Consider the following 18490-nt stretch of genomic DNA (forward strand, 5'->3'; position numbering starts at 1 on the left):
CGGCTAGTGGTTGATACCTGGCCTTCCCCCCGCACCCCCTCCCCCAGGCTCCCCACCCAGGCTTGCGCAGCACCTTTGGTCTTTCTGCCCTTTCCTAGCTATGTGAGCGTGGGCAAAACACTGCCCCCTCTCGTCTCAGCGTTCTCCCCTGCACGACGGGGCAATACTGGCACTTAACTCCGGGGTGGTTGAGGATTAAGTGAGGCCACTGGTCGGGCCTTCATGTGGGGCCTGGTACCCCAGCCAGCAGTTGGTGTCAGCTGGCATCAACGTGTGCCACCTCAGCAGCCTGTGCGTGGCACCCCCGCCCCCATGGGCCTCTGACCTCTGCGCTCGCCAGCTGACACCTACTCAAAGGGCCTAAACCATAACTTCCTCCGTCCCAACCTCAAAACGCCGGCTGCCGGAGATGGTCTCCACCATTAACATGGCTCCAAATGATTCCGCTTCTTTCTTCCTCTGGCCGGTGCCTCCTCCGCTCACCAGAGGATGCTGCTCCATCCCTGTTCGTCTCCTGCTTACACGGGGTCTCTCTGGTTCATCTGCTCCCTTGATGACCTTCCCTGCTTGAGCACTGAAGAGATGCTGGATGCTCACTCCAAAAGCACAGCGGGGGGGACTTCCCCGGTGGCGCAGTCATTAAGGATCCGCCTGCCCATGCAGGGGACGCGGGTTCGAGCCCTGGTCCAGGAGGATCCCACATGCCGCGGAGCAACTGAGCCCGTGCGCCACAACAACTGAGCCTGCGCTCTAGAGCCCGCGAGCCACAACTACTGAAACCCGAGCGCCTAGATCCCGTGCTCTGCAACAAGAGAAGCCACCACAATGAGAAGCCTGCACGCCACAACGAAGAGTAGCCCCTGCTCGCCGCAACTGGAGAAAGCCCACGTGCAGCAATGAAGACCCAACGCAGCCAAAAAATTTTTTTTAATAAATAAATTTATAAAAAAAGCACAGGGGCCACAGGAGTGATTTGGACCCAGCCCTTTCCCTCACACACAGCAGATACACAAACAGCAAACAAGCGTGAGAAGTGCTTGACTAGATGTGTGTGAGAAGCACTGATGGAGTACAGAGGAGGGTGTCCCCACTTCTGCTGGGGAATCAAGGCAGGCTTCAAGCAGGACGCGAGATTAAGAAGAGCCCTGAGGGATGAATAGGAGTTCATAAACTCAAAGAGCAGAGAGGCAGCCGACACGTGCGAAGTCCTGGAGACAAGGAAGGACAGATGAGAAGGATGGTGAGAAGTTCAGTGTGGCCAATCTAGGAGGTTTAAAGGAAATAGGTGGGCCTAGCCCGCAGCCCTGAGGAGACCGGGGGTCGGGGGAAGGAGACAGGGCCCCTCTGGGGTGAGTGGCAAGGGCTCTGGTCAGGCGCCCTCGGGGCAAATTCTGTCTCCACCAGTTCCTAATTTCGTAACCTTTGTTTCCTGTTCTGTAAAATGGAGACAAGAGTCGTGTGCACCTTGCGGAAGATTAAATCGAACAGCAGAAAGATGCATGCTGATGGGTAACATAGTTGCTTTCGTTTCCTGGAATCTAATTCCAAAAGCTGTGCTTTTTCTCTGGCTTCACCCAGTCAGAGCCAGGCTCAGCCTGGACCTCCCAAGGACCCCTCTGGACCCCCCCAGGACCCCTCTGGACCCCAGCCCCAACTGTGGCCCCGCATCCCAGGAGGCCACTGTAGAGAGGAAAACTGACCCCCAGGAGGGACACTGCCTTGCCTGGGATCACACAGCGAGCCGGAGGCAGAGGAGGCTGGGACCTGAACCCAGGGCAGTGCGGGCAGCCTCAGCCCCCCACCCTGGCCGTGGCAGGTAGTGCCCAGGCAGGGCTCCACTGTGTTCTGACTCAGCGGGCCAGCCTGGCCAGCGAGACAACTCCTGTTGACATGTGATAACGTGTGTTTGTTTAGCTGGGGCCACTTGCCAAGGGGGTTAATGTTCAACTCCCACCAGCCCTGGAGCTGCAGCAGGGAGCCAGGTAGTGAGATCCCCAGCCAGCGCTGGGCCCACAGCCTGTCTGTCCTACCCGCCCAGATACAAGTCAGCCCTCGCCTTGGGGAGCACGAGGCGAGGTCTCCCAGGGTCTGTCTTGGATCTCTGGAAAGATGTGTGAAGGCAGCAGGTGGGGCCCCTCATTGCCACTCCTGGGAGGAGGAACCCGAGGCTCTGAGTGCGACAGTTTCACGAGAGCCCACAGGGCGCCATGACGTTGGGCTGAGCTGGGGGCAAGAGGACCCCTGGGAGGCCCTGGTGGGCTGGGACACGAAGTGTGGGGGTGGGGTGGGTCTATCAGCGGCCCTGGGGCTCACTTGGGTCAGGCGGTCTTTGCTTGCTTTTCCCTTTGCCTGGACCCTCCTGCCCACCCTCACCCCAACCTGAGAGCTCCTTCTCACGGCTCGGGCCTCTGTGCAGATGTCACCTTCCAAACCCTCTCTAACCCCGATTTCCTGTCTTCTCAGCCTGATCCCTGGTGCCCTATAGGGTCCCTGTGGCCCGACAGCTATCGACCCCAAGGAGGCCTGGGCGAGCTGGACCCAGGCTGATGGGAAAGGGCTTCCTCCCTGGAGAAAGAACCCCTTGAGCGATTTCTACTACCCGTCCTCATAGGTTGGCTGGCAGGGGTCAGGCTGCCACCAGCCGTGGGACCCCCTGGGCCGGCCTCCCCTCCTCCCTCCCGGTGAGGCTGGAAGCACAGGGGCCACGCTGACAAAGGGGTCAGAGCAGATCTGGGCCCCAGGACCCTTCACTCCACACAGTGACTCCCAGAGAGAAGGAAACGGGGAGCAGAGCCCGGGTTCTGTGGAGGGCCCGGGGGGGACATGGCCCGGATCTGGGGCGGGGAGGGCTGCTGGCCAAGGGAGAAGTGGGCGGGGTCAGCAGGCTCTCTTGCTTCCACCTGCTGCTGCCCCAGCCGTCATGCCGGGGGAGAGTGGGGACCGGCAGGGAACCCGTGGTCCTCTGTGGCATTCCCCGCCCGCCCAGCTCGCTTCTGGGCACAGAAAGAGCTGCTTCCCGGGCCTTCCCACACAGCCCTGAGGGCTGGGCCGCACGAGCCCTGAACTCACAAACCCAGCCTCATTCGGCTTCAAGGAGCCTTCTAGATCTGCCTCTGGACACCCAGGAAGCACAGAGAGGGAAACAGGCCCCTGAGGGCCAGGATCTGCCCTGGGCAGGGGCAGAGCAGGCACGAGGGCCTAAATCTCTCTCCTCCGGGCCGAGTGCCCTCTCTGTGGGGATGGCAGGCACTTCCTGACAAGGAAGCAAAGCTGGAGGTGCAAGAGGACAGGGCACCTCGGCTGCCCGCCCCTGAGGGAAGGAATACGAGGGGCTGAAGTTGCAGGATATGCCCAGAGGGAGACCAAGGGCCCTGGGGACAGTCCCGCCCCGCCTGCTAGCCTGCCTGCACTGGACAGTGGGCACAGTGAGGACCAGTAGGGCAGCGGGGCTGGCATCCGCACCTGGGTCAAAGAAGAGACAGGCCGGGCTGCCCTGCACTGAGAAGGGTGTGGGTGACCCCGGGGCCAGGTGAATTCCGGGCACTGGGTTAGATACGCAGACTGCAGCCGGGGTGGCAGCGAGCATTGGCCACGTGGCTTCCAAAGGCCTCGGTGTCAGCTGGGTTGAGAAGGGCCTGTTACCGTGGGCTGACCTTGGACTCCGGCCATCAGGAGCTGCAGAGAACCCAGCTTCGGCCACCCACGGACTGCCCGCCAGGCCCCTCACTCTGTAAATCAGTTCACTCCCTCCCGCCCTCGTTCATTCACTCGTGAGGTGTTTGCTAAGCACAACCTGGGCACCGGGGAATCCCCTGTCCTTGCTTTCTCCCAGGGGACTCCTCGTCCACAGTCTGATAGACAGACAGACAGACACACTCACACACATGATGTGGTTGGGGCTCTGATGAAAGCAGCCCAGGGGACAAGGTACACAGGGGAGGGTGGTGAACACAGCAGGGAAGGCTTTTCGAAGGAAGTGTCCTTTGAGGGAGCAGCTGGGCTGGAGAGCCGGGGAAGGGGCTCAGCTGCCCCAGGAGTAAAGGCTCCGCCCGCCCTCTCACTGCACTCCCTCACAACACCCCCCTCTCTGGGCCGAGAGCTGAGGCCTCAGACACAGCCCTTGACCAGATACTACTTGTTCCACAGCTGTGGCAGCACTGCTTTAACGACACATGGATGATATTTCAGAAAGAAAAAAAGAGGGGCGCCTGGTGGAGTCAGATAGACCTGGGTCTGAGCCTGGGCTCAGCGATGTGCCTGCTGCAAGCTTCGTCCTTCTGAGCCTCAGTTTCCTCATCTGTGAAATGGGTGCTCATGGAGCTTGGACGAGGATTGAATGAGATGACTGGCTTAATGTGCTTAGCACGGTGCCTAGCAATTGATCAGCTCTCGATCTGATCTTGGCTGTTGGAGGAGGCCCCCCGAGATGGAGGCCCCCCGCAATGAAGGCTGGCCCGGGCACTCAGTGTTTGTGTGGGGGGAGAGGACCAAACACTCCCCTCCCCCAAGAGAACATTCTTTCCTCTGAGGCTTCCTGGACCTGCCCTGAGGGTCAGCTGCTCCAGCACATCCCAGCCGCCTACCTCCAAAGTCCACCAGCCCTGCTGCCGAGGGCGTAAAGAAGCCAGGGCGGCCACTGCCAGCAGGGTTGGGACAGGACAGGTGTGGGCCCCCGGTTCCCTTGTCAGGTCATTTGCTACATGTCCCTCCTGGAGGCTGTTCCCCTTCTTAGGAAACGTTCTTAGTTCATGTGACTCAGGGTGGACCACACACCCCAGCCTGACTCCAGGGCTGGCCAGTCAGAGGGCATGTCCCTGGGCACTGTGACCAGTCCAGGGATGGACATATGACCAAGTTAGGGCAATGAAATGCAGCTATGGGGCTTTGGCGGGGACCCTGCGGCAAGGGGCACCCTCTCTCCACTGGGGTTCTTCATCAGTAGGACGTGAGCCTGGAGCCGCCACCCATCTTCTTGCTACCACAGGGAGAGACCGCCAAGGGGGCAGGTTGCATCAGGCTAGCTTTGCAACCCCAGGTACCTCAGCCCGAGACCCAGATACCTCCTCCAGCCCTTTGACACACTGCTACTGCACTGAGGAAGCTGGGCCTGGTGATGGGATTAGAGGCTGGAGGTCAGGTCACTGAATTGCTGGGTGACCAGGGCCGGGCATTGGGCCCCAAAACCATAGACCCACAAGGTGGAAAGAGCTGGGGTTTGACCCCTGGTTTTTCTGTTTTGAAGCCAAAGTCCCCCACTACTTCCTTTAATACCTGCTTCCAAGCTTCTGCCAACAGCCAGCTCCTTCCCCTGCCTGGTGAAGTACACAGGTCTGGGCCGTGCTGCCGGGCCCCACTCGGCAGCCCCAGGAGAGAACGGAGGCCGCCTGTCAGCTGCTCCTTCCCATCATGCTGCTGTACCTTCCGTGGGGCACTGACCATACCGGGCTTGCCCAGTGTTTAAGGCCCAGGGCACACACAGAGGCAGAAAGGGAGGCTCTGGAGGTCTCACTCCTGGGTTTGAATCCACAACCTGCCACCTCATGGCTGTGTCATTTGGGACAAATGACATCACCTCTTTGAGCCTCACTTTTTTCATCTGCCAAATGGGAATAGTAACAGCTAATCGTCAGCTGTCACCTAAATGTTGACACTGGGCTTACATTTTCCATATGTCATCTTGATTTTTCCTACAAGCCGTAAGGCAGACCTCACCACTGCGTGTTCTCCGTGAGGAAGACCACAGACCCACAGAAGTGACAGAGCTGGGTTTTGAACCCTGGTTTTTCTGTTCTAAAGCCAGTGCCACCAACTACTTCCTTTTTTCTTTTTTTTTAATTGAGGTATAGTTGATTTACAATATTGTGGTAGTTTCACCCAACTACTTCCTTTAACGCCTTCCTTACCAGGTGCTGTCTCAGGTAAGATTCAGCCAGGAAAAGAAGATTTCAAGCAGAGAGGGATTGAACTCAGGCCCTGAGGGGCTGCAAAACCACTGGAAGAGCTGGGGCAGTAAAGGGTGGGCAGTACCCCCGACCCTGGCGTTTGGAAATCGGGAAGGGCAAGAATTGTACCACAAGGGGGATGAGCCCCAGGAAGACTCCAGAAGCCACTGGCCAAGTGTCACATCTGTCTCCCTCCAGCCTTTCAGATCTGGAGAATGCCTGAGACTGTCCGAATCTAACCCAGAATCCCGCTGCAGGGGACTCTGGGACCCACCATGTGGTCCGGGGCCTATGGCCACATTTCCCCACGCCTGCCTCACCATCACCCATCCCATTGGGCTAATGTGAGGATTCTGACCTGTGTAGAAACTGGTACCCAGGAAGCACTCAGCAAACACCAGCTGCTGTTAGGTGAGATGACATTTATTTGGGTAGGGGCCCATGGGCTGCTTTGTTTAACGGCCCCACCTCCGCTGTGCCTTCTGCAGGATGGAATCCCCCACTGTGAGGGTCTTGACCTGTCATTCTTCCATAGAGAATCAGGGACCACAGGGAATCTTCCTGGCGGCCATGGCTGCAGCGTCCCTCCGTGACACTCTCCCTGGTGGCGTCAGGCATCCATGGTGTCAGTGGCGGCCACAGCAGCTCCTAGAGCAGAACCCAGGCTGTGGGCTCTTGACGGCCTCGCCCAAAATTCTTTTACTTCTTAAGTTGACCTGATCGGTGTTTGTGGTCTGAAACCAGCAGACCCACCTGGGGCGTCTGGTGGCTGTGGGGCTGCGGCTCTCACATCTGCTCTGGGGGGAGGTGTGTGGCGGGTGGGAGTGAACAGGGGCGCATCCATGGATGGGAAAATGTGTAGCCACTGAAGCTGGTATCTTCAAAGAACAGGGAAAACGCTTATGATAAATGTTTCCACTGAAGAGTATGATTTACGTACAGTCCACGATTTACGTACAGTCCACAAATTTTAAGATACAACTCAATCGTTTTTGGACAAGATACACACCTGTGTAACTACCACCCAGCTCAAAAGCTAGGACGTTTCCAGCCCCCAGAGGTGTCCCCTCCCAAACAATACTTCCCGAAACGAAACCATGATCCTGACATCTATCATGGATTCTGTTCTATCATACACTGTTCTAGAACCTCCTATAAATGGGATCAAACAGTGGGTACTCTTTCATCTGTCTCGTCGCACCCCATGTTATGTCCATGAGATTCCTTCACAGTGTTGTGTGTACTATTCAATTGTGTGAATATACCACAATCTGTTTATACATTCTACTTGTGTTGGACATTTGGATCATTTCCTGTTTGGGGCTATTTGCTGGGCATCGTTCATGCACATCTGGTGTGGACATAAGCACTCATTTCTATCAGGTATATATCCAGGAGTGTCATTACTGCTTCCTAAGATACATGTATGCTCGCAATCTGATTGTTTCTCAACACTTTGTTACGAACAATTTCACACCTACAGACAATTTGAAAGAATTGTTCAGTGAGTCCCATATTTGCTCCACCTGGATGCCACAATTCACATTTTCCCATAATTGCCTGATCATATCTCTAGCCATCTGTCCATCCCTCTATCCGTTCTTTAATGTCTCTACTTTTGTTGATGAACAGTATAATTTTAAGGAAAAAAAGAGGCAGGATACAAAATTATCCAAAAGCCATAGACCCAGAGACATTGGGAGGAAATGCAGCAAAGCCCCAGTGGCCACAGCGATCTCTGCTTGTAGGATTTAAACATTTTTCTTTTTAGGATTTCCCAAATTTTCTGCAATAAACTTGTATTAATTTTTTTGATCAAGAAAAAAATCCGGGCTTCCCTGGTGGCGCAGTGGTTGAGAGTCCGCCTGCCGATGCAGGGGACAGGGGTTCGTGCCCCGATCCTGGAAGATCCCACATGCCGCAGAGCAGCTGGGCCCGTGAGCCATGGCCGCTGAGCCTGCGTGTCCGGAGCCTGTGCTCCGCAATGGGAGAGGCCACAACAGTGAGAGGCCCGCGTACCGCAAAAAAAAAGAAAAAAAGAAAAAAATCCATTTTAAATAAAAAGGAGCTTTGTCTTTTATAGGACTGGAATTTCCCTCTTTGGGGAAAGGAAGCAACGGGGAGGGGAGAGGGGGTGAGGATGGGGAGAAGGGCGGGGTGGCCGCACCCCCTTCAAACAGAGAAGGAGCCCAGGGAGGAACCAGGTACCACCTGGAGAAAGAAGAGCAGGAGGTTGGGGTAGAGCATCAATTCGGGGCAAAAGCCCCCGCCTGTCTCTCCCTAAGACAGAGGTTGGCGACTTCCCTGGTGGTGCAGTGGTTAAGAATCCGCCTGCCAATGCAGGGGACATGGGTTCGAGCCCTGGTCTGGGAAGACCCCACGTGCCGCAGAGCAACTAAGCCCGTGCGCCACAGCTACTGAGCCCGAGTTCCCTAGAGCCCACGCAGTGCAACTACTGAGCATGCGTGTTGCAACTACTGAAGCCTGCAGCGCCTAGAGCCTGTGCTCTGCCACAAGAGAAGCCACTGCAATGAGAAGTCCGCACGCCGCAACGAAGGGTAGCCCCCGTTCACTGCAACTAGAGAAAGCACCGGCGCAGCAATGAAGACCCAATGCAGCTAAAAAAAAAAAAAAAAAAAAAAAAGACAGAGGTGGGGTTACCAGGGATTCCCAGGGGCAGAAAGAACGGTACCCAAGCTGATGACGCTGCCTCAGAGGGATCCAGGCAGTTGGTGGTTTCTGAGTCCAGCAGGGGCTTTCAGAATGTGGGGATCAGAGCTCAGTCCTGGACATGTGGCTTGAGATCCCTGGAAGAAGAAAAGGCGGGAGAGACTGAAGGAAGTAGAACGAAGGCAAACTGCCCCCCCAAGCCTCCTGACCCTGAGAGGTATGAGCGAAGGGCTCTGGGGGCTCTACCCCAAGCTGGAGGTGACCAATAATAGCGGGGAGAATCTCATCACAAGCAGTGTCTAAGATGATATTTGGGAGAAGGTAATGGAGGGAAAGACTGGGTACTGTGGTATGCTTGTTACACTTTTCTACGAAAAGCTTTAACAGATATGAAATGGCCAATGAGTTCATGAAAGGATGCTTAACATCACTAATCATTAGGGAGATGCAGATCAAAACTACCAGGAGAGGGAATTCCCTGGTTGTCCAGTGGTTAGGACTCCGGGCTTTCACTGCCGAGGGCGCGGGTTCAATCCCTGTCTAGGGAATTAAGATCCCACAAACTGCACAGCGTGGCCAAAAAAAAACTACCAGGAGATACCACTTCACACCCATTAGGATGCCTATTGTAAAAAAGGAAACAAAACAGAAAAGAATAAGTGTTGGTGAAGAAGTGGAGAAAGCAGAACCCTTGTGCATAGAGGGAATGTGACATGGTACAGCCACTGAGGAAAACAGTGTGTGGACCTAGAAAAATGGTGCAGATGAATGGTGTGCGGGGCAGAAATAGAGACACAGATGCAGAGGACAAACGTATGGACACCAAGGGGGGAAAGTGGCGGGGTGCTGGTGGTGGTGTGATGAATTGGGAGATTGGGATTGACATGTATACACTCATACATATAAAATGGATAACTAATAAGAACCTGCTGTTTAAAAAAATGAATAGAATAAAATTCAAAAATTAGAAAACAGTATGTGGTTCCTCAAAAAACTAAATGGAGAATTACCATTTGATCCACTAGTTCCACTTTGCAGAACATCCCCCAAAGAATTGAAAGTAGGGACTTGAACAGATATGTGGGCACTAGCGTTCCTGGAGCATTATTCACAATAGCTAAAAGGTGATAGCAACCAGTGTCCATCAACAGATGAATGAATTTTAAAACGTGGTCTAACAGGGACTTCCCTGGTGGTCCGGTGGGTAGGACTCCACGCTCCCAATGCAGGGGGCCTGGGTTCGATCCCTGGCAGGTAACTAGATCCCACATGCATGCTGCAACTAAGAGCCCACATGCCACAACGAAGACCTGGTGCAGCCAAAATAAATAAACATTAAACAACAACAGCACATGGTCTATCCATACAACGGAATATTTTTCAGTCTAAAAAGGATAAAATTCTGACATATGTTGTAACATGGATGAACCTCAGAGACACTGTGCTGAATGAAATAGGCCAGACATGAAAGGACACATATTGCATAGTTCCACTTATAAGAGGTCCCTAGAATAGACAAATTCATTGAGACAGACAGTAGAATGGTGCTTTCCAGGCGCCAGATGGGGGAAGGAACAGGGAGTTGTTGTTTAATGGTTACAGAGTTTCAGTTCTGCAGGATGAAAAGAGTTCCAGAAATTGTTTGCACAACAACATGAACTTACTTAACGCTACTGAACCGTGCACGTAAAAATGTTTAAGATGGCAAAGTTGGTCATCTCAGATGAGAAAGACCAACTTCCTAGGATAGGCAGTAGGACAGTGTGAGGACCCCACTGGGCACATGGTCATGAATTGAAAGGAAAAACAGTTGAACCAGTCACGGGATGTTCCTCTGGAATATTCAGCCTTTTCAGGGGCAGTTGAGAAGGGCAGGTGGAGAGGAGCCAGTTGGGTTTGCCTAAGGTGGGGGTTTGCCAGGTGGATGTAAGAGAGGAAGAGAATGATGTGTTAGGATAGGCCAGCTGCTAAAACAAAGAGCCCTCAAATCACCCTGGCCAAATAGCACAAAGCTTTGCTTCCAGCTCACATAAAATCCTGTTTTGTTCTTGGTCAGGCGTCTCTCCTCCACATGGTCACGCTGGGATCCAGTTTCCCTCCTTCTTTCCATGCTGTTGTTTTCACAGCTCCCTAGGTCTGAGAGTGGGAAAGAAGGTGTGAGGAAGGCATATCAAATATTTAGCCTCCTTGGCCCTGAAGGGACACGTTTGACCTCTGTGTGTGTCTTAGTTCATTCATGTGGTGGGAATGGTGGGTTCAGGGAACCAGGTACTTTGCAACGAGTGCCGCTGCCTTGGCTTCTTCCCTTGGAATCAGGGAAGCAGGAGGGCAAAGAGGCTCTCGCAGGAGGGAGAAGTGACCCACACAAGGAGTCACGTGGTCCTAGCCCATTGCAAGGGGGTGGGGGATGGGGATATGTGGTCGTCCCGTGTTCCCAGGAAGAAGGGCACCTGTGTAGAGGAAGTACTCATGGAGTCTCTGCCATGAGGGGCAGGCGTGTTTATGAGGGCGTGGAATCTACACTGGGGGTGGGGAGAAGGGAAGGCTGGAGGGGAGAAAGTGGTAATTACAGCTTGAACAGAGGGTTAAAAAGGGTCAGAAATGGTAGCCAGGAAAGGTCCCAGTGGAGTGCCCTAAGCTCAGATGATAGGAGCTGGTGGATGCAAACTAGGAGGCTGGAAATGCATTTCAGGACTGGGTTGTTTCTGGTGGTGAGACAGTGCAGGGCCATGTGTATGGGTCAGTGCGGGGGGACGGGTGGACAAGAGACCAGGAGCACAGTGTTCTTTCTCTTCTCACCCTCCAGCTGTGGGTCAGGCTCGGCTGGAAGCTCTTTGTAACTATTCACTCATTTAATCCTCTAACAACCATATGAGGTAGCGACTCAAATTGTTCCCACTGCCTTGGGAATCCCAGACCATTCATTCACGGCGCAGCCACTGAAAGAGGAAGATGGACCGAGGGGTCGGTAGACACAGCGGCCAGCCCAAGAGAGGGTGAGGAGTCTCACGGCAGGAGGGCCAGTGGTGTGGGGCTTTGGGGGAGAGCTGTGCGGGTCCTTGGCCTCAGTCTGGAGGCCTGGCTTCCTGGGAGGATCTGCTGACCCATCGCTGCTACCAGGATCACTCGTGCCTTCGGGGAACCGGAACCTTTGTTCTGTCCCAAGTCTCGAGCTGCTCTCGGCCCAAGAGCCCTCCCCCGCACCCTCCCCCGGCCAGGCTGGCGCCACAGCTTCAGGCGGTGCCTTGCTGTTATCGTGTTAATAAAAGCTCTAATTGCAAAAGCGGCTTCATCAAGCCTGTCGGAGGAAACCGGAAAAGGCTTTAGCTCTCCTGAACGAACACCGGAGCAGCTCCCACCGGGTCCCAAGCGCGGGAAGGGGGCTTGTAGAGCAGGGAGGCCCAGCGGCCCAGCTGGGACGCCCCCCTGAGACCCTGCCGCAGAGGCACGTCTGGGGCGCCCCCAGACGCCCCCCACCTGACCCTCGGCGCAGCGCCCTCTCACCGACAGCAGAGGGGCGCAGGAATCCCAACCGGCCGGATTCCTTTCCCCAGGAGCAACCCCTGGCCTCGGAATTTGGCCTGGCAGCTGGGCTGGGAGTGGTGGGTACGCCCACTGCTTCCCAGAACCCGGTGGATTCCAAAACCATCTTCCCCCTTCTTCATTCGCGTGTCCCCCTCCCTGACACCAACCCTCCCTCTGCCCTGTTAGACGGCCTCCTGAGAAGCTCTGGTACTGGCCAAGGTCACACAGAGGGTTGCCAGGGGGGCCCCACCTCTGGGAGGCTTCTTCAGGCCAGGGTGGGAGTTGGGGGCTCCCAGCTCCCTTGCTTCCAAGCTGGTCACTAAAGAGGGTGTTGGGGATAGAGCTCGGGGCATCCAGGTGAGGGTATCTCCTCCCAGGAGGAAGGGGCCAGATCCTGAGCTTGGAGAATGCGGGGTGGGTATGGCCCAGCGCCGGCCATGGCATCCTGGGTAAGCAGAACCACTGCCTCCTTCCTGTGCCCCTGGGCCTCAGCTTACACATCTGCTCACGGGGCCCTTGGGTCCTGCTCGTTTTTCTCCACAGAGAGGAGAGTCATCCCAAGGCCACCTGACACAAGTCCAGCCTGCAGGGCCCAGGGCTGACTAAGGAGAAAGTAGCCCAGTGGGGTGCAGTTCCTGAACCAAGGTTTCCCAACTGCTAGCCCAGGAGTCTGGTCCCCACAGTGTGACTTCCATCATAACAGGGATCTTTTAAAAACTGCATTTATTGTGTTATAAAAAAGTAAAGCAGGGACTACCCTGGTGGCACAGTGGTTAAGAATCCGCTTGCCAATGCAGGGGACACAGGTTCGAGCCCTGGTCCAGGAAGATCCCACATGCCACAGACCAACTAAGCCTGTGTGCCACAACTACTGAGCCTGCGCTCTAGAGCCCGTGAGCCACAACTACTGAGCCCACGAGCCACAACTACTGAAGCTCGCGTGCCTAGAGCCCGTGCTCCGCAACAAGAGAAGCCACCACAATGAGAAGCCTGTGCACCGCAACGAAGAGTAGCTCCCGCTCGCCGCAACTAGAGAAAGCCCGCGCACAGCAACGGAGACCCAGTGCAACCAAAAATAAATAAATAAATAAAATAAAAGTAAGGCATGTGGGGCACAAAACCACGGGACAGGTTTTCACCAAAATTGGAAGGTGACTTGGGAAGGCTCTGCTGTGGGGACACAGGAAATGCACTCAGGGGTGCCCCAGGGATCACTGCAGGACAGTGATGGACAGTCGTTATCAGGGTCTACCACTGGGGCCCCAGGAGGGCCTCCTGTGCCCTAGGGCCTCAGATTTAGATTTCTGGTGTCATTTCTAAATAAGGATAATCAGAGAGACACGGTCAGGCTTGAAAACGTTCTTCACACCGTACCACTTCAGTGCTCCCCCAAAACCATAATTATTTTTGATTAATTCTGCTATTAGCTTGTGAACAGTAAAATTATCTTGTATAGGACCCTTTGCATATGTGTTAAAAGCATTGATTCGTTCAAATTCAGTGTTTCAAATATGCCCCAGTTTTGATAATTATGTTGAGGTACCAGCATGCCTTGGAAATATTGCAGGTTGGGTTCCAGACCACCTCAATAAAGCGAATATCGCAATAAAGCGAGTCACATGAATTTTTTGGTTTCCTAGTGCATATAAAAGTTATGTTTACAGTATACTGTAGTCTATTAAGTGTGCAGTAGCATTATGTCTAAAATAACAGTGTACACCCTGTCAACTGAAAAAAAACGCACAGCTTAAAAGTTGAGAATTACGTTTTATTGGGAGGACATTCTGACAGCTTGGAGGAATTGCTCCAAAGAAGTAAGGGAGGAACCAGGATATATAGGGATTTCTGCAACAAAAACCAGGTAGTCAGAACATTAAAGGATTACTGTTAATTAAAGAAAATCAGACATCTCAAGTTAATGATTTTGGCGCTTTTCTGTGTACGGGAAGATGTAAGAGTCTGGGCTCGCTGAAGTAATTTCTTTGATATGCACCTAGGGCCAGCATCCTATTCTTTCCCATCCTGAATCCCCTCAGAGTGCACGGTTGGGTGCAGCTGCAATGGCTGATGGTTTGACAGCCACAACATCCTTTGTTCACTAATATGGCAGGTGACATTCTTCATCCACATACTTTTAAAAATACTTTATTGCTAGAAAATGCTAACCATCATCTGAGCCTTCTCTGAGCGGTAATCTTTTTGCAGTATAAGGTCAACTGAAAAAATGCACAACCTAAGAGCTGAGTTATGTTTCATTTGGGGACCTTCTGACGACTACAGTCTGGGAAACAGCCTCTCAGATAGCTCTGAGGAAACATTCCAAAGAGGTAAGGAAGGAGCCAGGATATATAGGATTTTTTTGTTGGGGAAAAAAAAAAACAAACTTATAGTCAAACATCAAAAGATTACTGCTAATCACAAAAACCAGACATCTCAAGTTAACGATTTTAGTGCTTTTCTCTGTGTGGGAAGATGCAAGAGACTGGGCTTGTTGAAATCATTCCTTTGACGGGCATCTTAGCTATCTAAGGCCAGTAGCCTGTTATTCTCCATCCTGAATTCCCCTCACAGTGCGATGCAAGGGGACGGCTGTAGTGGTTGATGGCTTGATGGCCACAACATTTGTTTTTTACTGAAATAGCGGGCAATATTTTTTGTCCACAAAAACATCAAAGATCACTGATCACAGATCACAGTGGCAAATATAATAATAATAATAAAAGTTTGAAATATTGCCAAGATTACCAAAACGTGACACAGACATGAAGTGAACAAATGCTGTTGGAAAAATGCTACCAATAGACTTGCTCCATGCAGGGTTGCCACAAACCTTCCATTTGGAAAAAATGTATTTGTGAAGAGCAATAAAACAAGTTATGCCTGCATTTCTTCATTTTTGAAAGTGCTAGGAGCCTCAAAGAATGGAAAAGTCCCCAGGCCCTGGTAGACTTCTGGGAGGCCCTGCATCGCCAGAGTTCCTGCAGGCTTTGCTTCCCTCATGGTACTTGGGATGAGTTGCTGCAGGGCCACTCTTACTAACAGAGGATGGCTGCTCTCTGCCAGTCTCTGGGAATCCAGAGAACAATCAGTAGAAGGGCACAGCTACCCTTTGTGTGTCCTTGACTTTGAGCCCAGCCCTTTCCCTGCTGGCTTCCGTGACTGCCCCCAACAAACTTGTAGGGTAGGAACAATTATCTCCATCTGGTATAGAGGGGTAGGTAACTTGTCCTAGGTCACACAGTTGGTGGAGGCAAAAGTTCCAAAGACAGGTTTTTACGTCTAATGCTATATACTCAGGATACCTGCATATGGGGTATGGGGCGAGGGCCTGTCCCATCCACTGGACGCATGGGCATACAAGTCACCTGCTTTCATTAAACTCTCTGGGCCCTAGGTCCTACCTGTGGCCTTGAAGCATTGAGGCTAGGTGTATGGTAGAAGGATGCCTCTGAGAAAGGCTGAGACCTCTGGAAGCTGCTGGCCTGCCAAGTCTCTAGCTGACAGAGCATCCTGGACTGGGGCCAAACCCAGGCACTGAGTGAAGGGGCCCAGTTCCATGTCACACCGCTGGCAGGGCTGTAACCCAATCTTTTTTTTTTTCGTATTTTTTTTATACAGCAGGTTCTTATTAGTTATCTATTTTATACATATAAGTATATATATGTCAATCCCAATCTCCCAATTCACCTCCCCCACACCCGCTTGGTGTCCATACGTTTGTTCTCTACATCTGTGTTTCTGCTTTGTAACCCAACCTTGAGCAGGTAGGATTTCAGTCCATTGATCTCTCTGAGCTCACATTAATATTTTAAGGCTCAGAGCTGAAGTTGGGGTGCCGGGTCTTGAGTGTAGCCTGGGAGGGGGTGGTGAGCACAGCTGTCCTTACTGAAATAGCGGGCAATATTTTTTGTCCACCAAAACATCAAAGATCACTGATCACAGATCACAGTGGCAAATATAATAAAAGTTTGAAATACTGCCAACATTACCAAAACGTGACACAGACATGAAGTGAACAAATGCTGTTGGAAAAATGCTACCAATGGACTTGCTCTATGCAGGGTTGCCACAAACCTTCCATTTGGAAAAAATGTATTTGTGAGGAGCAATAAAAAAAGTTATGCCTGCATTTCTTCATTTTTGAAAGTGCTAGGAGCCTCAAAGAATGGAAAAGTCCCACCTGTCCACAGACACAGGGCTGTCCTTCTCCAGCCCTCTAGGGAACTCCCACTGTGCCAAGTGCCTTGGACTTTCTGGGTCAAAGGTGTTTTTGGTGCAGAAGGATGGGGTTCTCCTACATTCAGAGAGCAGAGTCCTGGGTGGGTCCTGGGTCCTGTCCTTACTAGCTGCCTGCCTTGGACAAATGGTTTTACCTCCTGGTAAACCATTCTCACCTGAGAGACGAGGTGCTAATTACACTCACCACACTGCTGGCAGTGAAAGTTCAAAGATGCTGGATACAAGTAAGGCGCTTGCACAGGGCCCGCTCCTACCAAGTGCTTGACAAGTGGCTCCTCTCTTTTGAGAGGAGGTAGACGCACGAAGCCTTGCAGGCCTTGCAGCTGGAGCTGGTGGCAGGGCTGGGGCCCCTGAGTGGATCCCTTTGTTCCTTGGGGGAGGCCCCTGGTCTGCCCAGTGGCCATGGTGACTCCTCTGCCAGGTTCCTCAGGCCAGACCAGAGGAACCAGTCTGCAGGAATGTCAGAGACTGGACAGGGACCCCCTAATCTCCCGCCTCTAATCTGTCCAAGGCACATCACCCACACCGTGTGTCTGCTCTCAGAATTCAGCATCAAGGAGCTTTTGGACAATTTTTTCCGATGTCCTAGAAGAAAAGATTTTACACTTGGAACACACTCTCTCCAGCACCAGTGGCTGCCATAGCAAATTTCTCTCCAAGCTTTGTCCAGCTGTGCACAAATGATCACATTTTGGTCATCAGAACGTACATTCCAGTTTGCATTCTTTTCTCATATGACATTGTCTTCCGAGGCTGAGTTGCTTCAAGTGTGTGCATTATTCATCGCCGAATGCCAGTTGCTGGCCGAGAAGCCACGCCATGCAGCACGTTGCACGTAACAAGAATACGGGGCGGGGGGTCCTGCTCACCGCACACTTCCTGTACGTCCTCTCGCTCTCCCTCACAACGACCCTGTGCCCTGCGGATTACAACCCCCGTGTTACAGCTGAGGAAACTGAGGCTCAACCGAGTCATACAGTTAGGAAGTGCTGAGCCAGAACTTCATTGGTTCAGCAAATACTTCCGAGGGCCTACAAACCTCAAGGCCTGCTGGGCACTGTGATGGAGAACAAGACACTTAGGTCCCTGCTCTCCTGGAGGTTGCAGTCCGGTGGGGACACAGACAATACACAATAGAGCAACTAACAAGGGTGAGGGGAGAGGGAGAGGGTGGCGTGGGGTGGGCAGTACTGCTAGTCCAGATTGGAGCAGGGGCCAGGCATAGCTGGTTTCCTCACTGCCCAGTACTGCCAAGTCCTCTGGCTGGCACACTGAAGGCACTTGAGAAATGTGTGGAAAATGAACCTGCTTACCAACTTCACTGCTGTCTGATAACACCAACATCCTTTCTAGCCCAGTCCAGGGCACTAGACAAACATTTAGGTTATTTCCAGCTTTCTTCAGTGAGAGAACATGGTGATGGCCGGTTTTATGCACAGGGCTTTTTGCTGTCGATGACTTCTTTTCTTGGGCGGCAGTCTTGAGAACGGGGTTGCTACCTCAAGGGTCATGGGCATATTTACCTTTCTGGATTTCTCCTTCGGCTGGTGATATGCCTGGCACTTCTCCTGAGCACCTACCGTGTGCCGTATACACCATCACAGATGACTCTGGAAAGTTGATATTATTATGCCCCTTGCAGAGGTAAGCAGCCTGAGGCTCCTGACTGCCTGGTAGAGATGCCTTCTCAACTAGCTCAAACACCCCTAATGTAAAACCTAATATTTTAGCATTACTATACGCCAAGCTCCTCAGTTTCTGCTTCGGAGGTGTTGCATGGAATTGATCACGCCGGTGCTAAGGGTGGGCCCTGACTGGCCAGGCCAAAGGATGGGCCATTGAGAGCTAAGTCCAGGACTTTAGTTTGACTGTAGGGGAGGGAAGTTTTGTCCATATGGACACGGTGCTCTTCACACAAAGGAGCCAGGTCACCTGCCTGGCTCCTCACCTTAGCCAAGGGGCCTCACCTGAGTTGTTCAGCCTCCGCAGGACTCAGTCTTCATATCCATTAAATGGAAGCAGTAACAGATATAACTTTACAACATTTTTAATTAGGCAATTTTTTATTCCCACAGGGAACTGCGATCCCATAAAGGGGTCTGTGGGTTCTAGTA

Source organism: Delphinapterus leucas, chromosome 7 (genome assembly GCF_059928025.1).
Source record: "Delphinapterus leucas isolate spDelLeu-1000000601 "Yukka" chromosome 7, BTC_Dleu_Yukka2, whole genome shotgun sequence".
Taxonomy (NCBI): Eukaryota; Metazoa; Chordata; class Mammalia; order Artiodactyla; family Monodontidae; genus Delphinapterus; species Delphinapterus leucas.